Source organism: Ranitomeya imitator, chromosome 10, assembly GCF_032444005.1.
Source record: "Ranitomeya imitator isolate aRanImi1 chromosome 10, aRanImi1.pri, whole genome shotgun sequence".
Taxonomy (NCBI): domain Eukaryota; kingdom Metazoa; phylum Chordata; class Amphibia; order Anura; family Dendrobatidae; genus Ranitomeya; species Ranitomeya imitator.
In genome coordinates, this window is record NC_091291.1 from 51,998,776 (window position 1) to 52,025,888 (window position 27,113).

Consider the following 27,113-nt stretch of genomic DNA (forward strand, 5'->3'; position numbering starts at 1 on the left):
ACAAGCGGTTTGGTGGTTAATGGACCCTGCCTAACGCTATCCCTGCTTCTGACGAAGCGGCAGCAACCTCTCCCTATGCTCAGATCAGCAGCATTAAGATGGCGGTCGGCGGGAACGCCCCTTTATAGCCCCTGTGACGCCGCAGACAGCAAGCCAATCACTGCAATGCCCTTCTCTAAGATGGTGGGGACCAGGACCTATGTCATCACGCTGCCCACACTCTGCGTTTACCTTCATTGGCTGAGAAATGGCGCTTTTCGCGTCATTGAAACGCGACTTTGGCGCGAAAGTCGCGTACCGCCTGGCCGACCACGCACAGGGGTCGGATCGGGTTTCATGAAACCCGACTTTGCCAAAAGTCGGCGACTTTTGAAAATGACGGACCCGTTTCGCTCAACCCTAACTGTGACTGGACACATGAGGCCAAAACTCCCTTCATGCTGTTTGCAAATTGCTGCATAATTTTATTTGAAATAGTGTAGACATTGGCCAAGCGGGGCCGGAAGGAGCCTCAATGCATGATGAGACATGGTGTGTAGCTGCAGCCCAAGACTGCACTTACATCTTACAAGTTACTACCTTCATTGCTGCAGGTGTAGCTGTATTCTTGCTCTGCTCCATGATGGCTTCATCCATGATCAGTTATTCAGATTATCTAACTGAATTCTGAAGTAGTCTAAAAGCTATTTTTCATCTTCATTAAGGATGAGTGAATCCATGGAGGTTCAGGTTCTGGTACCCAACTGAAATTTAGTTCTCTCTCTCTCTTTTGGGTTCTTTTTTTCTCTCTGTTTCTTTCTTTTTCTCTCCTTCTCTCACTCCAGACTCCCGAATGGTAAAACAGACTTCCACTTCCAGGAGTATTCCGTATTCAGAGTACAGCATAGGACACTAGGTGTCCAGTACGAACCCCAAACTTTTAGTTCAAGTTTTGCTCATCTCTAAACTTCATCATCATAGATTTATGCTGCAGCTTTGTTTCTCATTGTTCAGATTGGTTGCAAATTACTAGGATTTTGTTATATTGGGTATAGAATGAATACAAGTAGCAAGAAACAGAACTGCCAGCAATAAAAATGCATAAATAGTGTTGCATTCACTTTTGACAACTAATCAACACTTTTTTGCTTTGAGGATGGTGGCAGAGAAACTAAAGCCCTCAAGGAATGTATTTAGATGTGTGGTGAGCACCTTAAACCTCCAGGTGCTTCACAAAAGTTTATATCGTTAAGCCAAGAAAATACAAAAAGCATATTTTCCCCACAAAAATGTTATTTTGGCCCCAAATTTTGCATTTTCAAGGGGAACAGGAGAGATTGCACCATACAATTTTTTGTGCAATTTCTCCTGAGTGCGCCGAAACTCCATATGTGGGGGAAACTACCTTTGAGGCACAGTGCAAAGCTCAGATTAAAAGAGGCGCCATATTGGAGTTCAGATTTTGCTGGAATGGTTTGAGGGTGCCATGTCACATTGGCAAAGCCCCTGAGGTGCCAGAACATCAACAAACCCTATATGTGAACTGATTTTACAAAATACATTCCCCAATGAATTTATCTAGGGGTGCAGGGATCATATTGATACCACATGTGCCTCACAGAATTTTATACCATTAAGCGGTGAAGAAAGAATAAATCACATTTTTACTACTAAAATGTTGTTTTAGCCCCAAATTTTTAATTTTTCTAAGGTCTAATAGGATTTTTTTTACAACAAACTGAGGTACAATTTTTCCTGAGTGTGCCAATACCCTACATGTAATCAAGAAAAGTGCAAAGCTAAGAAGTCAAGGAACACCAGATTTTACTGTTATGGTTTCCTGGTGGTTTGACCCACTAGGAGAGCCCTTGAGGTGCCAAAACAGCAGAACCCCCATAATTGACCCCATTTTACAAACTATATCTCTCAATGAATTCATCTAGGGGTGCAGTGATCATATTGTCATCACAGGTGTGTCACAGAATTTTATACAATTGGGCAGTGAAGAAAAAATAACTACATTTTGACCACCAAAATTTTGTTTTAGCCCCAGATTTTACATCTTCACACAAGAAGTGAGTTAAAATGACACCAAAATTTGTCCAACAATTTCTTCTGAACGTGGCAATAAACCATAAGTGGCTGTACAGTACTACTTAGCCATACGGAGAGACTCGGGAGGAACAAAGTGCTATTTGCCTCCTGGAGCGCAGATGTTCCTAGAACAGTGTGTAGACTCCATATACACAACCCCTAATTGCTAGAAGAGCAGAATCCCCCCTCAAGTGGCCCCATCTTGGAAATTATACCCCTTGGGGAATTTATCTACAGGTGCAGTGACAATTTTGACTCATGGGTATTTTCCAGAAACAGACAGCAGTGGATGTTGCCAAGTGAAAATTGCAAACTGCCGTTGTAGTGATCAGTACACTGCAATCAACAGTACCTTATTCCCAGCCTGTGTTTCTGGAGGCATGCATCCGTAAGATAGGCAGGCTCTCGTCACTTCAGAAATGCCAAACATGGATGCTATTTGTGGATAAGGTGTTCTGTGGGGCTCAGAAAGGATTTGGGAGCGGAGAATTTGCTGAATTTCTTTTGGTGGGTGAGGAGCCATTTCGCTTTTCCAGAGCCTTTGTGCTTCCAGTAACGTGTAAGTCCCCTACATTTCCATTAACCCCTTTACCCCCAAGGGTGGTTTGCATGTTAATGACCGGGCCAATTTTTACAATTCTGACCACTGTCCCTTTATGAGGTTATAACTCTGGAACGCTTCAACGGATCCCAGTGAATCTGACACTGTTTTCTCGTGACATATTGTACTTCATGACAATGGTAAAAATTATTTGATAGTACTTGCGTTTATTTGTGAAAAAAACGGAAATTTGGCAAATTATGAAAATTTCGCAATTTTCCAACTTTGAATTTTTATGCAATTAAATCACAGAGATATGTCACACAAAATACTTAATAAGTAACATTTCCCACATGTCTACTTTACATCAGCACAATTTTGGAACCAAAATTTTTTTTTGTTAGGGAGTTATAAGGGTGAAAAGTTGACCAGCAATTTCTCATTTCTACAACACCATTTTTTTTTAGGGACCACATCTCATTTGAAGTCATTTTGAGGGGTCTATATGATAGAAAATACCCAAGTGTGACACCATTCTAAAAACTACACCCCTCAAGGTGCTTAAAACCACATTCAAGAAGTTTATTAACCCTTCTGGTGCTTCACAGGAATTTTTTGAATGTTTAAATAAAAATGAACATTTAACTTTTTTTCACAAAAAATTTAATTCAGCTCCAATTTGTTTTATTTTACCAAAGGTAACAGGAGAAAATGGACCACAATCATTGTTGTACAATTTGTCCTGAGTACGACAATACCCCACATGTGGGGGTAAACCATTGTTTGGGCGCATGGCACAGCTCGGAAGCGAAGGAGCGCCATTTGACTTTTCAATGCAAAATTGACTGGAATTGAGATGGGACGCCATGTTTCGTTTGGAGAGCCCCTGATGTGCCTAAACATTGAAACCCCCCACAAGTGACACCATTTTGGAAAGTAGACCCCCTAAGGAACTTATCTAGAGGTGTGGTGAGCTCTTTCACCCACCAAGTGCTTCACAGAAGTTTATAATGTAGAACCGTAAAAATAAAAAATCATATTTTTTCACAAAAATTATCTTTTCGCCCCCAATTTTTTATTTTTCCAAGGGTAAGAGAAGAAATTGGACCCCAATAGTTGTTGTACAATTTATCCTGAGTAAGCTGATACCCCATATGTGGGGGTAAACCACTGTTTGGGCGGATGGGAGAGCTCGGAAGGGAAGGAGCGCCGTTTGACTTTTCAATGCAAAATTGACAGGAATTGAGATGGGATGCCATGTTGCGTTTGGAAAGCCACTGATGTGCCTAAACATTGAAACCCCCCACAAGTGACACCATTTTGGAAAGTAGACCCCCTAAGGAACTTATCTAGAGGTGTGGTGAGCACTTTGACCCACCCAGTGCTTCACAGAAGTTTATAATGCAGAACCGTAAAAATAAAAAATCATATTTTTTCACAAAAATTATCTTTTCGCCCCCAATTTTTTATTTTTCCAAGGGTAAGAGAAGAAATTGGACCCCAATAGTTGTTGTACAATTTGTCCTGAGTAAGCTGATACCCCATATGTGGGGGTAAACCACTGTTTGGGCGGATGGGAGAGCTCGGAAGGGAAGGAGCGCCGTTTGACTTTTCAATGCAAAATTGACAGGAATTGAGATGAGACGCCATGTTGCGTTTGCAGAGCCCCTAATGTACCTAAATAGTAGAAACCACTCACAAGTGACACCATTTTGGAAAGTAGACCCCCTAAGGAACTTATCTAGATGTGTGGTGAGCGCTTTGACCCACCAAGGGCTTCACAGAGGTTTATAATGGAGAGCCGTAAAAATAAAACAAAAATTTTTTCCCACAAAAATTATTTTTTAGCCCCCAGTTTTGTATTTTCCCGAGGGTAACAGGAGAAATTGGACACAAAAATGTGTTGTCCAATTTGTCCTGAGTGCGCTGATACCCCATATGTGGGGGGAAACCACTATTTGGGCGCATGGGAGGGCTCGGAAGGGAAGGAGTGACATTTGAATGCAGACTTAGATGGAATGGTCTGCAGGTGTCACATCACATTGCGTTTGCAGAGCCCCTAATGTACCTAAACAGTAGAAACCCCCCACAAGTGACACCATTTTGGAAAGTAGACCCCCTAAGGAACTTATCTAGATGTGTGGTGAGCGCTTTGACCCTCCAAGGGCTTCACAGAGGTTTATAATGGAGAGCTGTTATGTCTGCTAATGAAAGGTGTAATGAAGGCAATCCAGAGACACAGTGTGCCTAGCAATCCGAGCGCACACAGTGATCTGACAAATACCAAAAAACAAAAGAACGAGCTCTGAGACGTGGAAACTCTGTAGACAGCACACCTGATCCTATCCTAAACACAACTAATAGCGGCTGTGGATTGCGCCTAGCAACTACCTATGCAACTCGACACAGCCTAAGAAACTAGCTAGCCTGAAGATAGAAAAATAGGCCTGACTTGCCCCCAGAGAAATACCCCAAAGGAAAAGGCAGCCCCCCACATATAATGACTGTGAGTAAGATGAAAAGACAAAACGTAGGGATGAAATAGATTCAGCAAAGTGGGGCCCGATAATCTTAGACAGAGCGAGGATAGTAAAGCAAACTTTGCAGTCTACAAAAAACTCTAAAGCAAAAACCACGCAAAGGGGGCAAAAAAGACCCACCGTGCCGAACTAACGGCACGGCGGTACACCCTTTGCTTCTCAGAGCTACCAGCAAAACAAAAGACAAGCTGGACAGAAAAAAAGCAACAAAATAGCAAAAAAGCACTTAGCTATACAGAGCAGCAGGTCACAGGAACAATCAGGAGAAGCTCAGATCCAACACTGGAACATTGACAAGGAGCAGGGATAGCAGCATCAGGCGGAGTTAAGTAACGAAGCAGATAACGAGCTCACCAGAACACCTGAGGAAAGAAGCTCAGAAGCTGCAGTACCACTTGTGACCACAGGAGTGAATTCAGCCACAGAATTCACAACAGTACCCCCCCCTTGAGGAGGGGTCACCGAACCCTCACCAGAGCCCCCAGGCCGACCAGGATGAGCCGCATGAAAGGCACGAACAAGATCGGGAGCATGAACATCAGAGGCAAAAACCCAGGAATTATCTTCCTGAGCATAACCCTTCCATTTAACCAGATACTGGAGTTTCCGTCTAGAAACACGAGAATCCAAAATCTTCTCCACAATATACTCCAATTCCCCCTCCACCAAAACCGGGGCAGGAGGCTCAACAGATGGAACCATAGGTGCCACGTATCTCCGCAACAACGACCTATGGAATACATTATGTATGGAAAAGGAGTCTGGGAGGGTCAAATGAAAAGACACAGGATTGAGAACCTCAGAAATCCTATACGGACCAATAAAACGAGGTTTAAATTTAGGAGAGGAAACCTTCATAGGAATATGACGAGAAGATAACCAAACCAGATCCCCAACACGAAGTCGGGGACCCACACGGCGTCTGCGATTAGCGAAAAGTTGAGCCTTTTCCTGGGACAAGGTCAAATTGTCCACTACCTGAGTCCAGATCTGCTGCAACCTGTCCACCACAGAATCCACACCAGGACAGTCCGAAGACTCAACCTGTCCTGAAGAGAAACAAGGATGGAACCCAGAATTGCAAAAAAATGGAGAAACCAAGGTAGCCGAGCTGGCCCGATTATTAAGGGCGAACTCAGCCAACGGCAAAAAGGACACCCAATCATCCTGGTCAGCAGAAACAAAACATCTCAGATATGTTTCCAAGGTCTGATTGGTTCGTTCGGTCTGGCCATTAGTCTGAGGATGGAAAGCCGAGGAAAAGGATAGGTCAATGCCCATCCTACCACAAAAGGCTCGCCAAAACCTTGAAACAAACTGGGAACCTCTGTCAGAAACAATATTCTCAGGAATGCCATGCAACCGAACCACATGCTGAAAGAACAAAGGTACCAAATCAGAGGAGGAAGGCAATTTAGCCAAGGGCACCAGATGGACCATTTTAGAAAAGCGATCACAGACCACCCAAATGACTGACATCTTTTGAGAAACGGGAAGGTCAGAAATGAAATCCATCGAAATATGTGTCCAAGGCCTCTTTGGGACCGACAAGGGCAAAAGCAACCCACTGGCACGAGAACAGCAGGGCTTAGCCCTAGCACAAATCCCACAGGACTGCACAAAAGTACGTACATCCCGTGACAGAGATGGCCACCAGAAGGATCTAGCCACTAACTCTCTGGTGCCAAAGATTCCAGGATGACCAGCCAACACCGAACAATGAAGTTCAGAGATAAGTTTATTAGTCCACCTATCAGGGACGAACAGTTTCTCCGCTGGACAACGATCAGGTTTATTCGCCTGAAATTTTTGCAGCACCCGCCGCAAATCAGGGGAGATGGCAGACACAATGACTCCTTCCTTGAGGATACCCGCTGGCTCAGATAAACCCGGAGAGTCGGGCACAAAACTCCTAGACAGGGCATCCGCCTTCACATTTTTAGAGCCCGGAAGGTACGAAATCACAAAGTCGAAGCAGGCAAAAAATAACGACCAACGGGCCTGTCTAGGATTCAAGCGCTTGGCAGACTCGAGATAAGTCAAGTTCTTATGATCAGTCAATACCACCACGCGATGCTTGGCTCCTTCAAGCCAATGGCGCCATTCCTCGAATGCCCACTTCATGGCCAGCAACTCTCGGTTGCCCACATCATAATTACGCTCAGCGGGCGAAAACTTCCTGGAAAAGAAAGCACATGGTTTCATCACTGAGCAATCAGAACCTCTCTGTGACAAAACCGCCCCTGCTCCAATCTCAGAAGCATCAACCTCGACCTGGAACGGAAGAGAAACATCTGGTTGACACGACACAGGGGCAGAACAAAAACGACGCTTCAACTCCTGAAAAGCTTCCACAGCAGCAGAAGACCAATGAACCAAATCAGCACCCTTCTTGGTCAAATCGGTCAATGGTTTGGCAATGCTAGAAAAATTACAGATGAAGCGACGATAAAAATTAGCAAAGCCCAGGAACTTTTGCAGACTTTTCAGAGATGTCGGCTGAATCCAATCCTGGATGGCTTGGACCTTAACTGGATCCATCTCGATAGTAGAAGGGGTAAAGATGAACCCCAAAAATGAAACTTTCTGCACACCGAAGAGACACTTTGATCCCTTCACAAACAAAGAATTAGCACGCAGGACCTGAAAAACCATTCTGACCTGCTTCACATGAGACTCCCAATCATCTGAGAAGATCAAAATGTCATCCAAGTAAACAATCAGGAATTTATCCAGATACTCACGAAAGATGTCATGCATAAAAGACTGAAACACAGATGGAGCATTGGCAAGTCCGAACGGCATCACTAGATACTCAAAATGACCCTCGGGCGTATTGAATGCAGTTTTCCATTCATCTCCTTGCCTGATTCTCACCAGATTATACGCACCACGAAGATCTATCTTAGTGAACCAACTAGCCCCCTTAATCCGAGCAAACAAGTCAGATAACAATGGCAAGGGATACTGAAATTTAACAGTGATCTTATTAAGAAGGCGGTAATCAATACACGGTCTCAGCGAACCATCCTTCTTGGCTACAAAGAAGAACCCTGCTCCCAGTGGTGATGATGATGGGCGAATATGTCCCTTCTCCAGGGATTCCTTCACATAACTGCGCATAGCGGCGTGTTCGGGCACGGATAAATTAAATAATCGACCTTTAGGGAATTTACTACCAGGAATCAAATTGATAGCACAATCACAATCCCTATGCGGAGGTAGGGCATCGGACTTGGGCTCTTCAAATACATCCTGATAATCAGACAAGAACTCAGGGACCTCAGAAGGGGTGGATGACGAAATCGACAAAAATGGAACATCACCATGTACCCCCTGACAACCCCAGCTGGACACCGACATGGAATTCCAATCCAATACTGGATTATGGGTTTGTAGCCATGGCAACCCCAACACGACCACATCATGCAGATTATGCAACACCAGAAAGCGAATAACTTCCTGATGTGCAGGAGCCATGCACATGGTCAGCTGGGCCCAGTACTGAGGTTTATTCTTGGCCAAAGGTGTAGCATCAATTCCTCTCAATGGAATAGGACACCGCAAAGGCTCCAAGAAAAACCCACAACGTTTAGCATAATCCAAATCCATCAGATTCAGGGCAGCGCCTGAATCCACAAACGCCATGACAGAAAACGACGACAAAGAGCATATCAGGGTAATGGACAGAAGGAATTTGGACTGTACAGTACCAATGACGGCAGACCTAGCGGACCGCTTAGTGCGCTTAGGACAATCAGAAATAGCATGAGTGGAATCACCACAGTAGAAACACAGCCCATTCAGACGTCTGTATTCTTGCCGTTCAACTCTGGTCATAGTCCTATTGCACTGCATAGGCTCAGGTTTAACCTCAGGCAATACCGCCAAATGGTGCACAGATTTACGCTCGCGCAAGCGTCGACCGATCTGAATGGCCAAAGACAAAGACGCATTCAAACCAGCAGGCATAGGAAATCCCACCATGACATCCTTAAGAGCCTCAGAGAGACCCTTTCTGAACAAAGCTGCCAGCGCAGATTCATTCCACTGAGTGAGTACTGACCATTTCCTAAATTTCTGACAATATACTTCTATATCATCCTGACCCTGGCACAAAGCCAGCAAATTTTTCTCAGCCTGATCCACTGAATTAGGCTCATCGTACAGTAATCCGAGCGCCAGGAAAAACGCATCGACACTACTCAATGCAGGGTCTCCTGGCGCAAGAGAAAATGCCCAGTCTTGAGGGTCGCCGCGCAAAAAAGAAATAATAATCAAAACCTGTTGAATAGGATTACCAGAAGAATGAGGTTTCAAGGCCAGAAATAGCTTACAATTATTTTTGAAACTTAGAAACTTAGTTCTATCTCCAAAAAACAAATCAGGAATAGGAATTCTTGGTTCTAACATAGATTTCTGATCAATAGTATCTTGAATCTTTTGTACATTTATAACGAGATTATCCATTGAAGAGCACAGACTCTGAATATCCATGTCCACACCTGTGTCCAGAATCACCCAAATGTCTAGGGGGAAAAAAAAAGTGAACACAGAACAGAGAAAAAAAAAAATGGTGTCAGAACTTTTTCTTTCCCTCTATTGAGAATCATTAGTGGGCTCCTTGTACTGTTATGTCTGCTAATGAAAGGTGTAATGAAGGCAATCCAGAGACACAGTGTGCCTAGCAATCCGAGCGCACACAGTGATCTGACAAATACCAAAAAACAAAAGAACGAGCTCTGAGACGTGGAAACTCTGTAGACAGCACACCTGATCCTATCCTAAACACAACTAATGGCGGCTGTGGATTGCGCCTAGCAACTACCTATGCAACTCGGCACAGCCTAAGAAACTAGCTAGCCTGAAGATAGAAAAATAGGCCTGACTTGCCCCCAGAGAAATACCCCAAAGGAAAAGGCAGCCCCCCACATATAATGACTGTGAGTAAGATGAAAAGACAAAACGTAGGGATGAAATAGATTCAGCAAAGTGGGGCCCGATAATCTTAGACAGAGCGAGGATAGTAAAGCAAACTTTGCAGTCTACAAAAAACCCTAAAGCAAAAACCACGCAAAGGGGGCAAAAAAGACCCACCGTGCCGAACTAACGGCACGGCGGTACACCCTTTGCTTCTCAGAGCTACCAGCAAAACAAAAGACAAGCTGGACAGAAAAAAAGCAACAAAATAGCAAAAAAGCACTTAGCTATACAGAGCAGCAGGTCACAGGAACAATCAGGAGAAGCTCAGATCCAACACTGGAACATTGACAAGGAGCAGGGATAGCAGCATCAGGCGGAGTTAAGTAACGAAGCAGATAACGAGCTCACCAGAACACCTGAGAAAAGAAGCTCAGAAGCTGCAGTACCACTTGTGACCACAGGAGTGAATTCAGCCACAGAATTCACAACAGAGAGCCGTAAAAATAAAACAAAAATTTTTTCCCACAAAAATAATTTTTTAGCCCCCAGTTTTGTATTTTCCCGAGGGTAACAGGAGAAATTGGACCCAAAAATGTGTTGTCCAATTTGTCCTGAGTGCGCTGATACCCCATATGTGGGGGGGAAACCACTGTTTGGGCGCATGGGAGGGCTCGGAAGGGAAGGAGTGCCATTTGGAATGCAGACTTAGATGGAATGGTCTGCAGGCGTCACATTGCGTTTGCAGAACCTCTAATGTACCTAAACAGTAGAAACCCCCCACAAGTGACACCATATTGGAAACTAGACCCCCCCCCCGGGAACTTATCTAGATGTGTTGTGAGAACTTTGAACCCCCAAGTGTTTCACTACAGTTTATAACGCAGAGGCGTAAAAATAAAAAATATTTTTTTTCCCACAAAAATTGTTTTTTAGCCCCCAGTTTTGTATTTTCCCAAGGGTAACAGGAGAAATTGGACCCCAACCGTTGTTGTCCTATTTGTCCTGAGTACGCTGATACCCCCTATGTTGGGGTAAACCCCTGTTTGGGCACACGGGTGAGCTCGGAAGGAAAGAAGCACTGTTTTACTTTTTCAACGCAGAATTGGCTGGAATTGAGATCGGACGCCATGTCGCTTTTGGAGAGCCCCTGATGTGCCTAAACAGTGGAAACCCCCCAATTATAACTGAAACCCTAATCCAAACACTCCCCTAACCCGAATTCCAACGGTAACCCTAACCACATCTCTAACCCTGACACACCCCTAACACTAATCCCAACCCTATTCCCAACTGTAAATGTAATCTAAACCCTAACTGTAACTTTAGCCCCAACCCAAACTGTAGCCCTAGCCCTAACCCTAACCCTAGCCCTAACCCTAGCCCTAACCCTAGCCCTAACCCTAGCCCTAACCCTAGCCCTAACCCTAGCCCTAACCCTAGCCCTAACTCTAGCCCTAGCCCTAACCCTAACCCTAACCCTAGCCCTAGCCCTAACCCTAGCCCTAACCCTAGCCCTAACCCTAGCCCTAATGGGAAAATGGAAATAAATACATTTTTTTAACTTTTCCCTAACTAAGGGGGTGATGAAGGGGGGTTTGATTTACTTTTATAGCGGGTTTTTTAGCGGATTTTTATGATTGGCAGCCGTCACACACTGAAAGACGCTTTTTATTGCAAAAAATATTTTTTGCGTTACCACATTTTGAGAGCTATAATTTTTCCATATTTTGGTCCACACAGTCATGGGAGGTCTTGTTTTTTGCGGGACGAGTTGACGTTTTTATTGGTAACATTTTCGGGCACGTGACATTTTTTGATCGCTTTTTATTCCGATTTTTGTGAGACAGAATGACCAAAAACCAGCTATTTATGAATTTCTTTTGGGGGAGGCGTTTATACCGTTCCGCGTTTGGTAAAATTGATAAAGCAGTTTTATTCTTCGGGTCAGTACGATTACAGCGACATCTCATTTATATCATTTTTTTATGTTTTGGCGCTTTTATACGATAAAAACTATTTTATAGAAAAAATAATTATTTTTGCATCGCTTTATTCTCAGGACTATAACTTTTTCATTTTTTTGCTGATGATGCTCTATGGTGGCTCGTTTTTTGCGGGACAAGATGACGCTTTCAGCGGTACCATGGTTATTTATATCTGTCTTTTTGATCGCGTGTTATTCCACTTTTTGTTCAGCGGTATGATAATAAAGCGTCGTTTTTTGCCTCGTTTTTTTTTTTTTTTTTCTTACGGTGTTTACTGAAGGGGTTAACTAGTGTGCCAGTTTTATAGGGCGAGTCGATACGGACGCGGCGATACTAAATATGTGTACTTTTATTGTTTTGTTTTTTTTTTATTTAGATGAAGAAATGTATTTATGGGAATATTTTTTTTTTTTTTTCATTATTTAGGAATATTTTTTTTTTTTTTTTTTTACACATTTGGAAATTTTTTTTTTTACTTTTTTACTTTGTCCCAGGGGGGGACATCACAGATCAGTGATCTGACAGTTTGCACAGCACTCTGTCAGATCACTGATCTGACATGCAGCAGTGCAGGCTTCACAGTGCCTGCTCTGAGCAGGCTCTGTGAAGCCACCTCCCTCCCTGCAGGACCCGGATCCGCGGCCATCTTGGATCCGGGACCTGGAGCAGGGAGGGAGGGCGGCAAGACCCTCGCAGCAACGCGATCACATCGCGTTGCTGCGGGGGGCTCAGGGAAGCCCGCAGGGAGCCCCCTCCCTGCGCGGTGCTTCCCTGCACCGCCGGCACATCGTGATCATCTTTGATCGCGGTGTGCCGGGGGTTAATGTGCCGGGGGCGGTCCGTGACCGCTCCTGGCACATAGTGCCGGATGTCAGCTGCGATAGGCAGCTGACACCCGGCCGCGATTGGCGCCGCTCCCCCCGTGAGCGCTGCCGATCGCATATGACGTACTATTGCGTCCTTGGGAAGTAGGGCCCACCCCCCCATGGACGCAATAGTACGTCTGATGGCAGAAAGGGGTTAATAGATGACAGACCTGAGTGGGGACTTGTTTTTTGCAGATTGAGTTAAAGTTTTAATTAGGAAATTCTATATAACGTTTGGGATCAGAATTATCTGGCACTTTTATGCAATCCTAAAAAGAAACACCGCCTTATCATAGGTCACACGGCGTCCATCTGAATCACATATTTCAGAGATTTACAGGGAAACCCCGGTGCAAGCGCTCAGCGCAGAGTGCAGGATAAATGTGCGCCGAGCCTTACTGCGATCTTTGGAAGGCAGAATGAAAAAATCAACGGTAGGTGAAGAATTGGTTTTATTTATTTTTCCTCGTGCCATATAAGTGACTATTTGACTTTATTATTTTGGTCGGTTCAATTACAGCGATACCAGATTTAAATCATGTTTTTATGTTTGGCTGCTGTCATACACTAAAAGAGGTTTGTTTTTTTTAAATAAATAATTTTTGTATCACCATATTTTGACAGCTAGAATTTTTCCATATTTTGGCACACAGAGCCATGTGAGGGTTTGTTTTTTTACGGGACAAGTTGACATTTTTATTGGAACCATTTTCAAGCACATGACATTTTTTGATTGATTTCTACTTTGATTTTTGGGAGGCAGAATGAACAAAAACCAACAATTCAGGATTTTTTTTTTTTTTTGGGGGGGGGGATGTTTAATGCCATTCCATGTGTGGTATAATTTATAAGGCAGCTTTTTTCTTCGGGTATGAAGAATCAGTGTGATTACAGCAATACCACATTTATATAGTTTTTTTTATGTTTTGTCACTTTTACACAATAAAAAATATTTTATAGAAAAAATAATTAGTTTTGCATTTCTTTATTCTGAGAGCTATACATTTTTCATTTTTTCTGCTGATGGAGCTGTATGGTGGCTTATTTTTTGCAGGACAAGATGACGTTTTCAGAGGTACCATGCTTATTTATATCCATCTTTTTCATCACGTCTTATTCCACATTTTGTTGGCTGTATGATGCTAAAACTTTTTTTTGCCTTGCTTTTTTTTTATAGTGTTCACTAAATGTGTTAAAAAGTGAAACAGTTTTATAGGTCGGGTTGTTGCAGACACGGCGATACCAAATATGTGTACTTTTATTGATTATATTTTTTTTTTTTCATACGTATATGCAAGCATGGCACTGGGTGACTCTGGTGGCTGTGGGGGCAGGCGGAGAAAAGCCTGCTCCACAAGTATTGGAATCCCCGAGGTTTGCAGGATGCTTGGGGATGGAGAACTAAACCACCCCACACCAGAGGATGGAGAACTAAATTACTAGACAACAGTAGTTGTATAATTAAGCTCTTAAAGGGAACCTGTCACCCCGTTTTTTGAGATTGAGCTATAAATACTGTTAAATAGGGCCTGCGCTGTGTGTTCCTATAGTGTATGTAGTGTACCCCGATTCCCTATGTATGCTGAGAAATAACTTACCAAAGTCGCCGTTTTCGCCTGTCAATCAGGCTGGTCAGGTCGGGAGGGCGTGGTGACATCGGTGGTTCTTCCTCAGCTTTACGTTGGTGGCGTAGTGGCGTAGTGGTGAACAAGCAGCGCGCGATCTGCGCTGTCATCCCTTTCGTCGGTGGGGGCGGCCATCTTCCTGGGGCCGCGCGTGCGCAGATCGAGTGCTCTGCTGCACGGGGCTTCAGGAAAATGGCCGCGGGATGCCGCGCGTGCGCATTAGAGATCGCGGCGGCCATTTTCCCAAAGCCGAGATGCAAACTCGGCTTTGGGAAAATGGCCGCCGCGATCTCTAATGCGCACGCGCGGCATCCCGCGGCCATTTTCCTGAAGCCCCGTGCAGCAGAGCACTCGATCTGCGCACGCGCGGCCCCAGGAAGATGGCCGCCCCCACCGACGAAAGGGATGACAGCGCAGATCGCGCGCTGTGTCTTCACCACTACGCCACTACGCCACCAACGTAAAGCTGAGGAAGAACCAGCGATGTCACCACGCCCTCCCGACCTGACCAGCCTGATTGACAGGCGAAAACGGCGACTTTGGTAAGTTATTTCTCAGCATACATGGGGAATCGGGGTACACTACATACACTATAGGAACACACAGCGCAGGCCCTATTTAACAGTATTTATAGCTCAATCTCAAAAAACGGGGTGACAGGTTCCCTTTAAACACCTAGGGTTGGATTACTAAACCACTACACACCAGAATATTGAGAACTAAATTACTAGAAAACAGGGGTTGGATAACTAAACCACTACACATCAGAAGATGAAGAAATAAATAACTAGACAACAGGGGTCGGAGAACTAAACCATTGCACACCAGAGGATGGAGAACAAAACCACTACACCCCAAGGGAGTTTGAACAATGGCTGTCGCCACTGAACCTGGGTGCTGAGAAAGGCATGTGAGATAATTGTGCAAACCTTAATGGTTGTGAGTTATTGCATAGTAAAGATTGTGTCCTGGCCAGCCAACACCACCGGTTACCGGTGGCCTGCTCAACCACAAGGCCCTCACAGTACCAACACCAAAGCCCAGCCATGACCCACTCTTTCATGAAGACATGACAGGAAAAGACGAGGGCCTAGCCTACAGCTACCGCCCCATGCGGTGCTACATTTGCTGCTATTATAAGCAATGTGGGCTTTGCAACTTTCCCTCTACTTTCTGCTAACTGTTAGCTAAAAACTATAGTGCAACAGAAATTAACTCAAGTCCCTAATAAATGTTATGTATCAGACTAATTTTCTCTGTGAATATTATTTTCCTGCTGTTCTTTGGATGTTGCTTTTTTTTTCCTTGTGAAATGTGTTTTGCCCATTGGGTGGAGATATTCTGCAGAATAGATTGCAGAGTGCAGGATCCTCATGTTATTTGTTTTGTGAATAAACCTCCTATTCATGCTGTGATCAGACAGATCATATGACCACTGGGTTCTTTCACACATAAGAAAGTGTTTTTCTTAAAGGTTCAGCCTCTACCGAATGTAAGTACATTTTACATTTCTATACAACTCTCATTTCCGCTTCACATTGTTATAATAGAAGGTAAAGAATATAATATTTAATCATGCAATGCTGTTGAGTTTAGTAACGACCAGTGTAAGAGGCATGACTAAGCACTTTGATTCAGAGCTTGTGCCCCGATCTTAATTGCATTGTCCCGATTCACTAGTTTACCTATTTGGTAAAATAATGATTACTTTATAGAAATGTCTGCTTCCAACCATCTGATTCTTTATAGTTCCCACCACTTCTCATTTTAGTCCCTGTTGCTTCCCCTCAGTGGAGTCCTCAGTACAGACGAGAACTTGAAAAGTTAAGAAGCTGCCTATTATGTGCGTACAGTATGTAAAGTTTGTATTTAGGTGAGCATAAGTGTGTGCATGTGTGAAGAATGTATGAACATGGCTGTGGGCATATATAGGAATTCAGCTTGTCTGCATCTGTGTGTGCATATACAGTATGTAGTATATGTGTATGTAGTAGGTGCACATATGTAGTGAACGTGTGTGTGCGCAATGTGTGCTGTAACAGCATGTCCCTCCCCCGACCTGTGTCCCTGGACTGCCTTATAATCATGCATGAGTCAACAACCAGTGGGGGGAGCCCTCCCCCATGGAAGGTTGGATCCCAGGACACCGAACAATAGACTCATGTGTTGGCTGATTCAGTTGTGAGGTGACTTGGGAAGGGCTGGGATCTTATGCTGAGGCGAGATCCTGGTGCCAGAGTGTGGAGAGTAAAAAGCTGCCACGTTGGACTGTGTTGTGTCCCTCATCTGCAGGAGCCATTGAATTCACTAAATGACTATTTCTATTTCCCTGGCATCGGATTGCCAGGTGGCGCCCCTGGATCTGCTCCCTTTGTGTGGATTCATTGTGGACTCATTGTGGACTTCTTATGGATGCTGCAGAACTACTTTCATTTGTGTTATCCCAGTTCCCTGTTCCAATAAATCTTGTTGGATTGTCTATCGGCCTGGTGCCTCTTTCTGCTCTGTCGCAAACCCTGTCACAAACTGGTGGCAAGCAGTGGGGTCAGAGCAGATGGAATGGAGGACAGCAGCCCATCAATGTCTGGAACCAGAACCTCAGGATACAAGAACTGGACTGTGGGGAGCCTACAAACAGAGGCCCGTGAATTAGGAGTCTGTTACAAAGGACTGACGAAGGACCAACTAATTAAGACTTTGGAAGGAGCTTGCCTGCAAGATGGCACTGCAGGAGGATTCCCACAGCAAAGGGAGGAAAGACAGGAGCTGCAGATAAATACCCAAAAAAGTCAGTCGGGTGTGTGGTACGAGGAGGAGATGGCATTGCTTGGGGATGAGGCCACCATAGAAGATAAGAGAGAGGCCATTCGTACAGCTAAGGAGAGGCAGCGCATGGTAGAAGCAGCTAGAAGCTCCAGACAGAGTGTAACTACAGCACCCACCATGAGGGAATTTCCAAGGGTGTCCCGTAAGGACTTTAATCCATTTAGCGAGGCTGCAAGTGACATTGAGGGCTTCTTCCAGGACTTTGAACATCAATGTCGATTAATGGAAGTCCCGGAAAGGGAGCGAGTCAGACAACTAGTGGGGCTCTTAGAGGGTAGAGCTGCTGAAGGCTATAGAGCTATAGACCCTCAGTGGAACTGTGATTTTGGGAATATTAAAGACATCATCTTGGAACATTATGCTGTAACTCCAGAGACACCTACAGAGCGCAGTTCCGCTCCTTAGCCTGTGATGGGGAAATGTCTTTCAAGATATATGCCCACATGCTCAAACAAGTATGGCACCGCTGGCTGGAGTGAGAGGGAGCCTTAACTTGGCAGGCCTTCCTCCAGGTCATCCTAAAAGAACAGTTCTACCCCAAATGCCCCGCTGAGATTCAGGAATGGGTGCGTGAGAGGAGACCAGCGACACTGGAGCAAGCTGTTGCTCTAGCTGATGAGGTTCTCTCCATCAAACCGCCTCCAATGTTGCTCTAGCTGATGAGGTTCTCACCATCAAACCGCCTCCAATGTTCACCGTCCCACCAGACTACCAACTCATGGGGAAGCCCATGTGAATTGTGAATGTACCCTCCAGCACTACTGCCTCATCTTTGGGAATACGACATGGACACAGAATCATAGAACGCAGATGTTATGGATGTGGGAAACCTGCTCATCTGCGACCTGTCCAGGTGTTTGGAGGCAAAACCGCTACAAACCACCTTTGCCTGTCCATTATCTACAGACACCCTCAACTGGAGAAGAGCTGGATTCACCCCCTGATGATTTGCCAAGTGACTCTGATATAGTGGCTCCCCTACCAGGAGTTTATGGGGTGCGGGCCACCACCACCTGTTCATCTGATCTTCAGCACAAACATCTATAGGAAGTCGTGCTAGATGGGCAAAAAGTGGTTGGTTTTCGTGACACTGGGGCTTTTCTCACTATAGCCGAGCCCCGAGTTATTCAACCAGGAGCAATTCAAAAGGGGCCAGGAATTGCCATTGAATTGGCTGGAGGTACTCAGAGATATATTCCAATAGCGAATGTGACCCTGGATTATGGCTTAGGGGCCAAACAATGCATGATTGGTGTGATAAGCGGACTTCCTGCAGACGTTCTTCTAGGAAACGATGTGGGAAATCTTCAATGTCACTTTGTCGGTGCGGTAACTCGAAGTCAAGCCAAGAGAGTAGCAGATGTGGATGTGAATACACCATCAATTGAAGGAATGCCACCAGAACTGCCGTCACAGCCGGTGAGTGACTCGTCTTGGGGGGATCATATGAGTGTCACTTGGGATAAAGTTCGGTTTAGACACGAGGTAGAGACAGACCCTACCCTAGCTAGTTTTAGAGCTCGTGCTAAAATAGGGCAGTTAGGGGAAAACAGGGAAAAAATTATCAGAGAAAATCCGTGAGGACTAGCATCAGTGGTTATAGTGTGAGATGATGTTATTACCCATGGAACACCATTCATCAAATGGTTAGAATCTAGCCACCACGTTAAGGAAGTTAAAACATCCTGGGACGGACAAAGTTATTTTTGCATCCAGGTGACCAAGTAGTCGTCTTTCCTTCTGGAGAATTTGGTGTTGAAGTGCCTGTGTATGGTATTGTGCCCATTGGACTGCAGGGGTACACGAACTAAGAGATCCTAGTAAGGAAATCACCCTCCTTAAGGACATGTGTGGGTTATCCGTGGCAGCTGTGACTTTATGTCTGATAAGTGATACTTTTACCTGAGGAAGAAGACACTTTTGAGTTATGGAGTCTAGATGAAACCCCAGGAACGCTTGGAGAGAAAGTGGAGTAAGTCTGGATTTGTTGATATTGATGACCCAGCCTAGACCCTGTAGAGATGAAATTGCGTGAGCTAAACGGTCAGCGCATTGAGAAACTGAATTTCCTATGACTAATGGTGAAATGAGCCATCACCTCTAGAATCACTTTGGTGAAGATCCTTGGCGCTGTTGAGAGGCCAAAGGGCATAGCTCCATACTGGAAATGACGAATCTTGCCTTCGATTTTTACTGCTACCCTGAAGAATTTCTGGTATCTGTCATGGATAGGGAGATGGTAATAAGCATCTTTTAGATCAATACCCCCCATCATACAGTTTGAAAAAAGTAGCTTTATAGTGGATCTAATAGATTCCATTTTAAACGTATCATTCTTAACAAATGAATTAAGCTTTTTCAGGTTTATGATTGTCCTAAATGAACCATCGGGTTTGGAAATCAAGAATAAGGGGGAATAGAATCCCCTACCTTCCTGCCCTGCAGGAACCTGGACTAAAACCCGTTTTGATAATAGAGTTTGGATTTCAACCTCAAGGGCCTTTTGTTGTATAGGCGAGCTGAGGGATGTTATTATATAGGATTCGTAGGGATAGTGAGAGAATTGTAATTTTATTCCATCTCTGATTATATTTAAAATCCACGAACTGGTTGTTATCCTTTCCCACTGAGTGGCGAAAAATTTTAACCTGCCTCCTACTGGAGTGGTTATATCATCAGTATTTGTTTTCTTTTAGGGGGTTGGGTCTTATGAACATGGTACCTCTCTGTTTGTCTTCTTTAGTGGTCCATGTTGTCGACCTGTCCGTTTGCCTTTTTTTGCCAAGCGGCCTTCTCTTAAAGGCCCTCCTATAAAAGGAATAGAGTCGTCAGGAAAAGCTTTTTTCCTGTCTTTCACCTTTTTGAGTATCTCATGTAAGGTTTTACCAAAGAGGAACTCACCCTCACATGGAATTGCACATATTTTAGATTTTGACTGAGCGTCACCTTTCCAGCTTTTCATCCAAAATGCCCGTCTTGCGTTGTTTACAAGACCTGCAGATCTTGCTGCCAAGCGGAGGGAATCGGCAGATGCGTCCGCTATAAAGGCTGCTGCCCCTCGTATTAAGGGGATAGCAGCCCGCAATTTCTCTCTGGAAACTTTATGTTCAATTTGTTGGTCTAACTGGTCAATCCAGATGAGCATTGACCTGGCGGTGCAAGTGCTAGCTACTGCAGGTTTGAATATGCCCGTAGTTGCTTCCCAAGATCTTTTAAGGGACGACTCAGCTTTGCGATCCAGAGGGACAGTAAGTAGTCCCGCATCTTCCACAGGCAATGTGGACTGCTTAGAAGTAGAGGCAACGGCTGCATCAACCTTAAGGTACTGTCACATTTAGCGACGCTGCAGCGATCTAGACAACGATGCCGATCGCTGCAGCGTCGCTGTGTGGTCACTGGAGAGCTGTCACACAGACAGCTCTCCAGTGACCAACTATGCGAAGTCCCCAGGTAACCAGGGTAAACATCGGGTTACTAAGCACAGGGCCGCTCTTAGTAACCCGATGTTTACCCTGGTTACCAGTGTAAATGTAAAAAAAAAAAAAACACTACATACTTACATTCCGGTGTCTGTCGCATCCCCCGGCGTTCTGCTTCCCTGCACTGACTGTGAGCACCGGCCGTAAAGCAGAGCGGTGACGTCACCGCTGTGCTCTGCTTTGCGGCCAGCCGGCGCTGACAGTGCAGGGAAGCAGAACGCCGAGGGACGCGACAGACACCGGAATGTAAGTATGTAGTGTTTTTTTTTTTTACATTTACACTGGTAACCAGGGTAAACATCGGGTTACTAAGCATGGCCCTGCGCTTAGTAACCTGATGTTCACCCTGGTTACCAGTGAAGACATCGCTGAATCGGCGTCACACTCACCGATTCAGCGATGTCTGCGGGACATCCAGCGACCAAATAAAGTTCTGGCCTTTCTGCTCCTACCAACGATGTCACAGCAGGATCCAGATCACTGCTGCGTGTCAAACACAACGATATCGCTATCCAGGACGCTGCAACGTCACGGATCGCTAGCGATATCGTTGTTAAATTGTTCAGTTTGAAGGTACCTTTAGGGATCTGGGTCCATGTAAGGAGCTCATTGTCACTAAAGGGGTATTTCTGTTTTGACGCAGAGGGTAGAAAACTTCTCTGATCCTGCTTCTCCCACTGCTTTCACTGCCGGTATGACTGGAAAACATCTCCTTTTTCTCTCTGCTAAACCCGCGAACATTATGTCCTGCGTGGTTTGTGCACCCTTTGTCTCCTCACACCCCATGGTATTTCTTATTGACTTGACTAAATTTTCCACACTGTCTAAGGGAAAACATGAATGTCCCTCGATTTCTGATGAGGATGATGATGGTGATGATAAGGAGGCTTCTGAGAGTACAGCTTGGTCACTATCGGAATCTGACGAAGGAGTTGGTATTTTAGATTTATTTTGTGTGTCTTATCCTGGGACATAGCTTTTAACTCCTCTCTAATAATGGCACTTAAGTCCGTAATGGACACTGCCGCTCCCTGTGTTGTTTCCGTTAAACAGTCCTTGCAAAGTTTTTTAGGGTATGAGTCTGGTAAGGGCTGGCTACATAAGGCGCATTCCTTATGTTTAGTCTTTTGTCATTTTTTTATCTGACCATAATAAGACATAGCGTCAGCTTAATAGGCAGAGTTAAAAACTCACCCAGTGAAGCTATTAGAACCGGATCAGAAGGCCGAGGTCCTGTCCTGGATCCATCACTTTTACGACTGGTATCAGAGGATCCTCTAGAGCGATCCTTGGCGGGGGTACTGGATCTCCTGCTGTAGGGTCCATGGCACCTGGGGATGACATCTTGCATCGCCGAATTACCGTGGCTTACTGATTTAAATAGTGCGCCTTTTTTTGTGTGCAGCACTGCGCATGCGTGTACCCGCGCTTCTCCCCGCCGCTGATGTCGGCCTGGATGCCCCAGAAGTTCACTCCTCTACTTCCGGGGTAATCTGACTTATGGCGGTCGGCGCATGTGCGGTCCGGGATTCTGACACCGGACCGCAATGGGAACGCTGACTTCACTCAACCGACTAATGTCGGTCAGGGCTTCTCCCACTGCCACCACATGATGCAGATGATGCCGGGCAGCCCTCCCCGGACCCGGCTGTCTGCATGGTTCCCCAGACAAGGAGGGAGCCATCTAGCGGAACTCCCCCGATGCTGTTTCCAGGCTGCAGCCCCTGCCGTTCCGAGGATACTGCACAGGCAGCTTGCCTAGCCCAGGTATCTTTCCATGGTTGTGAAATCCTGTCGTTCCCGCAGGAACAGGAAACCTAAACTGAGGAGGAGATGCGGACCGCCCCCTTTTATCTTTCTGTAGGTTTCCTGTTCCTGTGGGGCGGATTCCTCTCTCTCCAGTAGGGTGCTGTCATGGTGAAGGGTAAAAGGTAACTTGTGTGTTAGCTAAGAGCCCTTTAACCATAACATATCTCCCTTCTGGGTCCGATAGAGAGTCTTGAAGTTTGAATGGGACATTTTTTTTTATTGCACTACTCACACCCTTAGACGCCGATAAATCTGTGCTATGATAACAAGTAGGGAAAAGCAAACGCGACATGTCTTGGGTACCACCAGTTTTAAAATGGGTCTCCTGGAAAAATATAATACTAGAGTTTTTGGAGTGTGGGAATCTCATGATTTGGCCACGTTTATTTGGAGAACGTAGGCGTTTAATATTATAGGAAGCTACTTTTATAGTAGCTAGTTGTGATTCTTTACCTGCCATGACTTAACAGTAGTGTGTAAGAAGGGTAACCTTCGGCATTCAACAAGTCCACACCTTTATATTCTCAATGGAAATAGGTTTATTGATAGGCAGCCAGCAAAAAAATAACAGACATCAAAATTCCAACGTTTCGGCATACATTGCCTTTGTCAAGGAGGTCTGCGATAACAGAACAGAACAAATAATATTACAATTAATATAATACAATCAAATATGCGGATCATTCAATAAAGTGTGAGGCTGGATAAACCATATCCGAGAGAAAAAAGATTTTAATAGGAAAGAAGACACCGAAGACTCCATGTGATCAGACAACACCGTGATAGAAAAAAGGAAAACATTTTTTTTATTATTCTTATTATAAAATAATAACATAAATGTCCCAGAGACGAGAAAGAGAGTGATGTGCCAAAATAGAAGGGGGAGAATAAAAAGCACCAAAGGGGAATCCATATTAAATGAAGAACCAAGACTAGAGGGAAAAAAAGGACAAAATATAGCAACATGCAATAGTCCAGAATATGGGTCCATACCAAGGTGCATGTAGGACGTATGATACAGAACCCTCTTGTATATATATTGTATATATATTTTATAGGGCACACACATATATATATGTATGTATGTGCCTGCATGTCCATCAACACATGTTATCCACACACCATATCTATACATATAAGAAAAGGAGACAAGACATGACCGTAATATACCTGTATCCATCAAGCAAAATCTTAGAGTGTCGCTTGCCTGTAGCTGCTAATGTGGAAGGACCATAGCTGCAAGGAAATTTAAAAGCAGTATGCCATAAATTCCAATATAATATGAGATATAGACCAGAAACAATGTAACCCCATTAAGTAGAACTCGTTTGCATATACATATACATAAGACCGCCTCACTGGAAAGACCAAGATGTCAGCGTATATACTGCCACCCCATAAGGCATTAGAACAGCCGCCTGGATAAAATAACAAACTGTGTGTGCATACTCACTACGATTAGAAAGCCGGCGAGCGTCCCGTGGCTCCAAGGCAGGGTGACATGTAGTGTGCCATAAACCCGGTATAAATGCCGTAAATCTCGGGAGATCATATCCGGTTTACACGAGAGCACTCGTGTGGAGTACGGAAAAAGCCGACAGGAAGGACCGGCGCTTGCGCAGTGCGCCGAGATTGGCGCTGGTGACAGAGTGTGAAATAGACTGAACCAGGAGACGGCACAGGCGTAGTAAGCTGAAAATTACTCTCTCATGTAAGCAGATTAGTGTAAAGTGTTAATTGTCTTCTTTTTATAAAGGGGGAATAAGTGTAGGTTAGAGAAATCCCTGACATGAACAAGAAAAACCAGAAGTATAAATATCAGATATGTAAATGTAAGCCATAGAGGACTGACAACACACCAAGGCTGGATCTACTGATATGGACACATAGATAGACTCCATAGGGGGAATAAAAAAACAAAAATAGGAAACATGTATAACATACGTGATGCATATATAGGAGATTATAACCAAGTATCATAGAAGTGAAATATCACCATAGTACCATATATCTATATTAGACAAGATCCCATAGGAGAAGCATATACACAAATGAAATACGAGATCATGTATTGAGAGTGGAAAAGGACATAACCCAGTAAGAAAAAAAGAAGAAAACTTGGAAAGAAGATTGTAATCATGATGACACCTAAAAAAAGGGAAATAGAAGCATAATTAACATAGGAACATAATACTTCAAATAAAGTTTATACAAGTATCACCAGATTAATTAGGTGTTAATTATGTATAGCTTCATATTCCCTATTCATGCCTCGTGGATGCAGCGTCTGGAGGGTAAAAATCCAGAACGCCTCTCTTTCCTTTAACCTCTGAACCCTATTCCCACCACGCCTACAGGAGGGAATACTCTCGAGTACCTGACATTTCTGTTGTGAAATGGAATGCCCCGCTAAGATAAAATGAAACGGGACCGGCAGCATGGTGCGTTGGCACCGAATGGTAGACTTATGTTGAGAAATGCGGTCTCGGACATGCTGGGTAGTTTCCCCAACATATCCGAGACCGCAGGGACATTTGATAAGGTATATCACATGGGAAGAATCACATGTAATTCGCATGCGCCGGTCCTTCCTGTGGGCTTTTTCCGGATATATGTGGAGAGAGATGATTAAGATAAAGAACAAATTGATGTTAGTCTCATAGCTACAGGGAATAACTTGATAGCAATAGCATATAACCTGTAGAGCTCGCAAAAAGCGAGTACACAATGTGGATCCTCGGAAGATCAGAGAAGCTCAGGGTGGAGGTTTCTTGTTGGCTCCAGATTTCCCCTGTTTTGGTGACGAAAGTCTCTTAACAGGAGACCAGTCCCCTTGATCTTTCAATGAGTGGAGTTTAGGGGGAATGTTTAATGAGGCATCAAGGGGCAGCCAAGAGGGAATCTCAATTGCCTCAATTTGAAAAATATCCTAAACTTTGGCAAGGTCATCTGGATGGTGTACCGTGATTTGTTTTCTTCCGCCCTGGATGGACAGTCCAAATGGGAATAACCACTTGAAAAGAATTTTATTTGTTCGAAGGACCTCCAGTAAGGGCTTCAAGATTCTCCTTTTTGTGTGAGTTGAAGGGGCTAGGTCTTGATAAAGCTGTATGGGGGAGCCTTCATAGGTTATATTTTTCTTTGCATCTCTGGCAGCATTCAGAATTGCTGAAGAGTCCAAGTAGCTCAGGAGGCCACATATTACGTTCTTTAGGGGGTCTGAGATTTGTGGTTTGGGCTGGAGTGAGCGGTGTACTCTTTCGATTATCATCTCGTCGCATCTTTCTTGTGGAAGTATCAAAGCAAAAATTTCTTTGGTTGATTTCTCCAGAATTTCATTAGAGACCCTTTCTGGTATACCTTTGATTCTAACATTTTTTCTGTGGCTCCGGTTTTCTTGGTCTTCTAATAGCAGGGTTGCTGAGTTTAGTTGTAATCTATGGAACTCTAGATGATCCTTGATGATGTTTGAGTGGCTTATTATGGAAGATTGTGTAGTTTCCAGGGTCTCTACCCTATTGCCAATTTGTTGTATGTCCATTCTAAGGCCTGAGACCTCTGCTATTAATGGCTTCATCACCAAAGCTAGTGCTTTTTTGAGGAATGATTTTGATATTCCTTCAGAATCCAAATGGGGGGCATCACTCTCCGATGCGACATCACTGGAATCAGAGTCATCTATATGCTCATCCATAGCACCATTAGAGTGAGAATTTTTATGTACTGCACGAGCTGTAAGAGGTTTATGTTTCAGAAATTTCTCCATTTTATTTTGTTTGTCTTGCTGTTACGATCTGGTGGTTTAGGAGCAACATGGGACGATCTCTAAAGGAAGTGGTACCTGTACTGACCGCAGTCCCTAAGCTCAACACAACACTAGAAGTAGCCGTGGGATGCTCCTGACACTCCCTAGGCACCTCGACACAGCCTAAGATCTAAATACCCCTAAAGATAGAAACAGGAAAACTATCTTGCCTCAGAGAAAATCCCCAAAGGATAGATAGCCCCCTACAAGTAATGACTGTGAGTGGAGAGGGAAAAGACATACACAGAATGAAACCAGGATGAGCACAGGAGGCCAGTCTAGCTAGATAGATAGGACAGGATGGAATACTGTGCGGTCAGTATAAAACACTACAAAAAATCCACACAGAGTTTACAAAAATCTCCACACCTGACTAAAGGTGTGGAGGGTAAATCTGCTTCCCAGAGCTTCCAGCACACTGAATTAATTCATACTGACAAGCTGGACAAACATAGAAAGCACAGAACAGATAAGTCCACAACCTGTGGACAGAAAAGAGCAAGCAAGGACTTAGCTTTGCTGAACTGGTCAGGATAACAGGGAAATCCAAAGAGATGTGAATCCAACCAGGAACCATTGACAAGTGGCACAAGCTGAAGGAAAGAGCCAGGCTAAATAGCCGAGCAGAAAAGACAATCAGT

General features: G+C 44.4%; 1 protein-coding gene across 2 annotated transcripts in view; it reads left to right on the forward strand.

Annotated features, from left to right (window-relative positions):
* The first annotated feature begins 15,953 nt into the window (after positions 1-15,953).
* Positions 15,954-27,113, forward strand: part of LOC138651265 (sulfotransferase 2B1-like) — a 275,352-nt gene continuing 264,192 nt past the window's right edge. Inside the window, exon 1 of one of the 2 annotated variants that reach the window (XM_069741329.1) lies at positions 15,954-16,045. The gene's annotated coding sequence lies outside the window, so the exon portion shown is untranslated. The remainder of the gene's footprint in view (positions 16,046-27,113) is intronic. The other variant, XM_069741330.1, reaches the window with a different exon arrangement.